We start from the raw sequence: 6,000 nt of genomic DNA, 5'->3' as shown, positions 1-6,000 counted from the left end.
AATTAATTTTTCTATTTTTCTCAGAAAGAAATAGGGGTGAAAAAAGTAAAAACACAAACCAGGACAAGAAAAAAAAGCCAAATACATACTAATTTTAATAATAATAAACTAGGAAAATAGAAAAGGGATTTGGAAAAGCATAAACCACCGTAAGGGGTAGTTTTGTCAATTCACCATCCTCCTTTTGTCATTTCTTTATATCTTCTCCTATTTCTCTTCTTATCACTTCCTTCTCTCTCTCTCTCTCTCTCTCTCTCTCTCTCAATCTCCATTGTTCTCTTCTTCATCGCACCCCTTTCTCCCTGGTTTTCTCTTCACTCCTGACACACCATTTGCGCGTGTATCGCAAGTGCACAGATTGTCAAAGTAATAATTACCCTAGTGAGTAGGTAATCGTATCCACAGGGAATAGTGATCAGAAACACTAGAATGTGCTATTTAACTATGATGATGATGATTCGAATGTGATGTAAGCAATATCAATGTGAAAAGAAATAAAAAGAATAAGAAAGAGAGATGCAATAAAATGAGAAGAAAGGCAATCGATAGAAAGTGGGGCACCCGGACATTGCTCACCCTAGGACTATTGCTTCAAGTGCAAATTCAATCATTATGTCTTCCAACTGATGTCTAATGAATCATGGAAATCCTTAAACACACTGTCCCAAACCTAAGGTCAACCATGACTAACCCTACAATGTGCCCCGGAGGAGAAATCGCTTAGTCTCAATACCTCACATTGATGAAGATCTTGCTAGCGTTGCACAAGACAGAACACATGAGTGTGACTCTCCTTTTGCCCCTCCAATTTGCATATTCTCTCGAGGACAATTGAGGTTGGCACACACTCACATGTCTTTGAGCAAAACTTGTGTCTTCACGTTTGTTTGCTCCAAGATTTCATCAACAAAGTCTATCCACGACCTATTTTTGTTTCTTTCTTCCATAAATGTCTCCATAACCCTACATGCACAAAAAAACACAAATACACATCTATAAGTGATAAAATCTGAGAAAAGTAATGCTCATTATAAGAAAAGAATACTTCGTATTACTAATACACAAGCACTTATCAAACTCCCCCACACTTAAGCTTTTGCTTGTCCTCAAGCAAAAATTAAACATTGAAGCATAATTGAAGGAAATCTTTAAAGTTCTTGGCCTTAGGTTCACCAAAGCATGCAAAGGAAGCATTCTACAAGTATGGAAGATTTTTACACCGAATAAAAAAATCAATGTTCTAGCTAAAAACTCTAATCAAAAAGTACAAAAACCCGAAATCAAATAAGTGTGTATAAACTCACTCAAGTCAACCCGATATCTACTCCTCAAAGCTCTAAGTTAGAGGGACCTATTTATGTACAAAAACATAAAAAAAGAAAAGAGATGGTAGTAGCTTCACACATCCTCTAAAGTAACCTTTTCCGAAGCAGCCGCAAAGGTGGCTTTTAGACTTTCTAGGTGGTAACTCTTTCTACCAAGGTAGTAGCTTTCACTCATCCCTTGAGATAGCTCTTTCTCTCATTAGGGCATAACTAGTATCCGACTTATGAGAGTAGCTTCATACTTCATATGTGGTAGCTCTTTCCACCCCCAATGCACAAACAAAACATGCATTTTTTTTTTGGAACAAGCAATTAAAGCAAGAAATAAACTAAACTAAACATAGAACAAGTATTGCAACTAAGGTGAACCACCATTGGCTACATGAGTATATACAACAAATGCATAAGTATAGAACATGTGAAATTTGAACTCCTACCCCCTCCACACACACACACACTTAAGATGTACATTGCCCTCAATGTACGCATGCAAGCATGACAGCATATAAAGCAATCAAGAATATATGTGGAAGTGGGCAATTGAAAAAATACTCCCCTGAACTCCTAATGGTACTTTTGATAGAGCTATGTTCCTTGAGAGTTATGTTCCAATGGGTTGTGGAACACACACGGCCATGTGAACATCACATTAACAGTGTCCATGACTATCCCACAAATTCCATACTGACAAGACCATCTGCACGTATACACAAAGGGGTTCAGTGATGCTCAACAAAAACAAAATAAACTCGGGTATATAAACATATAGAAATGAAATACAACTCAAGACAACTGAAAATAAAAGATAAACTCAGAAGGAGGATCCTTTCTAAGTGATACAAGTCCAAACTATAATGCTAAAATGAAATACGAAAAAATAAGAACAAAGGAAAGTAAGGACGCATCAAGCATCAGTGTCGTCCGCTATCTGCTCTACTATTGCTGCTGCTGATGAGAATACGGACACTTGTGGATCACTCGGTGCTACTGTAACTAGTTATGGTGGTGTCAGTGATGCCTGAGGGGTGCGGGGTCTCATAACAAAGGGTGATGTCATGTCTCGCTCGAGTAACTGCTGTAAAGTATCGAGGCGCATGCCATCACCTGCGTGTGGTTCATAGCCTATGTCCCGTGAACCTCAGCGATCTCAGCAGGTAGCACCCCACTGCACTCTCGAGCCTCTCAAAATGATCATAAGCTTGAGAAGGAGATAGAATATGTACTAGAGATGGCTCCTATGCAGTGGGAGGTGCCTCGGTCTCTATATGCTCCTCATGCGGCTCAAGAATAGGCTGAGACCCCTTAACAGCATCATCATGCCCCTCAGGAATCTCTAGAGTGGCCATGACCAATACATACACTCCCGGCCTGTGTTTACACACCATCCCCATCATTCTCAGCGTGTCTATGTCGAGAGGAGATGGTATAATAGCCTTCTCATCCCCCCTGATAACGTCTAACAGACCCATCCCCATGATGAGTCTGGTGATGTAGGGACCTGAGAATAGAGCGCCGATTCTGGCATACTGGCCCTGGTGAAGCAAGTACTAGGCCACGATATCCCCAAATGAATCGCCTCACTTTGTACCATCGAATACAAGTACCAAAGCTCCTATCGGCTCAAAATACCTGTGCTGTCACCTCAGCCGCTCACTTATCTGTTGAGAACAGCGTGTACATATTTGTAGCTCAACGAGGACAGGCAAGTGGCCTTAGACACTCCTGGCTCATACTGCCCCTGTCCGTATAAGGCTCTGTACGGTCTTTGCGGTGTCAAAATGCCAGGATAGTCCATCGGTAACTAAGCGTACTCCTCTATGTCCGTGAATGCCTCATCATACAGTCCAAATCAGACCAAAAACTAGGAGACGCTCATGCTAAAGTGTTGTCCAAATGCTCTAAACTGGATAATGTCGATGCTCAAGAAGCAGCTGTAAGAGCGATCGAACTCAAATGATGCAAGGACCTCCAGTGTGAGCATACGAATCGCCGGCTCCCAAATAGATAACAGTCTCTTCCAGCTACCCACTGTAAGCAGCTCCTCAATCTTATCGGCAATCTCGTCACCTCTTCAAACCTCTCTCAGTGTACTCAAATCTGGAAAATGAGATTGTCCAAACTTCAATTTGGACAAGCACTTGAAGTGAGCTTGTTGCTCAGGACTAGCAAACTCCAGGTGTTCTAGCACTGGAGAGTGCTCACGTGGATGCTTGTCGGCTTGCTTCTTCAATGCTGCAGGAATAGCCATGTTTGTAGGAATTGAAAAGAAATTCAATCAAATAAACTCACAGAACAATGCTGCAAAAATCCACATGACCATGTGGAAATTCCACAGGCCCGTGTGGATTCACGGGCATGAAAGCCGCACGGCCCTTATGCTAAAAATCCAAACATACATCCCAAATTCATTCCTAAACTTATTCTAAAGCATGCACCAACCATTTAACACATAAACAAAGTAACATTCACAAATTTAAACGAAGTAAATCAAGAGTAGCAAAGGAAAAGAGAAATAGGGTTTATCGACAAAATGAAGATGAAAAACTCTAAAACGGCCGAAAAACTCGAATGAAATCCCTCTAAATTGACGGTGAGAAGCCGGGAGAGTGGAAAGTTGTGCTCTCTGAGTGTTTTGGAGTGAAAAGTCAAAGAAATGAGAATAGATTTTAAAGAAAAGCCGTGCCTTTTGGCATTATGTACATCTACACGGGCGTGCGGAAATTACCCACTCCCGTGTGACTCCACAGGAGAGCTTCACAAAGGCATTCACATGCCCCTGTGTGCTCTTGGGATAGTATAACTCACCCATGAATCTATCCACACGGGCGTGTGGAAATTCCCCACGCCCGTGTGCCCGACCCACAGGGGCACCCACACACCTCTATGGCTTCTCTGTCCACCCGAGAATTTTGGCTAAGTGTTTTACACTGTGCTTGTTGTTGTTGTTGGAAACTGGGTGGTGCCATCATCTTTAGTTGCCCTTGATTACTCCAAGAAAGGTTCGGGTGGCTCCTCCAACCCGGATTGTAGGTATTGCTATACAGATTTCCTTGTCCTCTCATTACATTACCCACAAAATCCACTTGGTCCACTGAGGATATACCACCAATAGAAATCAGGCAATCGGATGGAGCATGTCCTCCCCCACACCCTGTGCAACTCGTTATAGCCACCACCCTAAGAGATGTTAGAGTGTCTAACTTCTTACTCAATGACTCAACCTGGGCTGCCAATGAGGTAACTGCATTAATCTCATGAAGTATGACTACCTTCTTTCTGTCCCTTGTGTTCCACTAATAACTATTTATAGTCATTTCTTCAATGAGATGGCAGGCCTAGTCGGGGGTCTTGCTTCCTAAGGTACCTCCTCCTGCAGCATTAAATAACTGCTTTGTGCTTGGGTTCAAACCATTATAGAAAGTCTGAATTATCATCCACTCGGGGAACCCATGTTGAGGACATTTTTGCAGGAGTTCCTTGAACCTATCCCATGTCTCAAATAGAGACTCCAATTCCGTTTGCACAAAAGAGGATATATCATTCCTAAACTTCTCGGATTTTTTGGGAGAAAAATATCAGGCAAGAAAAGCTTTTATCATCTCCTCCCATGTAGTGATCAATGCTCTAGGTAATGAGTGTAGCCATTGCTTTGCTCTCCCTTTCAAGGAAAAAAGGAAGGCCCTCAACATGATAGCATCATTCGTTACTCCATTAATCTTGAGCATGTCGCACACTTCCAAAAAGTTCTCAATGTGATTGTTTAAATCCTCATTGGCCAAACCATTAAACTGTGCCGACTGCTGTAGCATTTAGATGAAGCCTGGCTTGAGCTCAAAATTCTGAGTTGTAATCGGTGGCCGCACAATACTTAACTGTGTGCCAAGAACTACAGGTCGCATAATCTAAGAATGTCCTCTACTGCTCATTCTGCTCTGCCATGTTATCAGACCCTTCACCTTCTATCTCAAATTGATTTGAATGTTCTTACACAGGTTCTTTTCCCCCTCTATGAATTCTACATTCAATGTTTGGATTTCCTTCAACCAATGTCAAACGGTTTCCCCGGGTCATAACCTGGAGCTGTAACCAAGGAAAAGAAAACAAATCAAAACGATGGAAGAATAAGAAAATGTGAAATAGAATAAGTGATGAATAGATAAAATAGCAAAGTGCCAAGTGTTTCCAAAACGCCTATTCCCTAGTAACGACGACAAAAACTTTGACACATCCTTTGTGTGTGTACCGCAAGTGTATGGATTGTCAAAGTAATAATTACCCTAGTGAGTGGGTAGTCGTATCCACATGGAATAGTGATCAGAAATACTAGAATTTGTTATTTAACTATGATGATGGTTCGAATGTGATGTAAGCAATATCAATGTCAAAAGAAATAAAAAGAATAAGAAAGAGAGACACAATAAAATGAGAAGAAAGGAAATCAATAAAAAGTGGGGCACCCGGATATTGCTCACCCTAGGACTATTGCTTCAAGTGCAAGACCAATCATTATGTCTCCCAACTGATGTCTAATAAGTCATGAAAATCCTTAAACACATGGTCCCAAACCTAAGGTCAACCATGACTAATCCTACACTATGCCACGGTAGAGAAATCGTTCAGTCTCAACACCTCGCACTGTGCAAGGTTGCTTAAAGCTCTAGGGACTCCAAGTGAT

The 6,000-nt window shown here is 41.5% G+C and overlaps 1 non-coding gene across 1 annotated transcript; it reads left to right on the top strand.

Annotated features, from left to right (window-relative positions):
• The first annotated feature begins 4,769 nt into the window (after positions 1-4,769).
• Positions 4,770-4,876, top strand: LOC120283089. The gene has a single exon (XR_005543090.1). It is a non-coding gene; the product is annotated as a small nucleolar RNA R71 (small nucleolar RNA).
• The last annotated feature ends 1,124 nt before the right edge of the window (positions 4,877-6,000 follow it).

The sequence above is a fragment of the Dioscorea cayenensis genome, chromosome 18, assembly GCF_009730915.1.
Source record: "Dioscorea cayenensis subsp. rotundata cultivar TDr96_F1 chromosome 18, TDr96_F1_v2_PseudoChromosome.rev07_lg8_w22 25.fasta, whole genome shotgun sequence".
In the NCBI taxonomy this organism is placed as follows: Eukaryota; Viridiplantae; Streptophyta; class Magnoliopsida; order Dioscoreales; family Dioscoreaceae; genus Dioscorea; species Dioscorea cayenensis.
The sequence above is the reverse complement of the archived record's forward strand: the minus strand, read 5'-3'. Positions and strand labels throughout refer to the sequence as shown.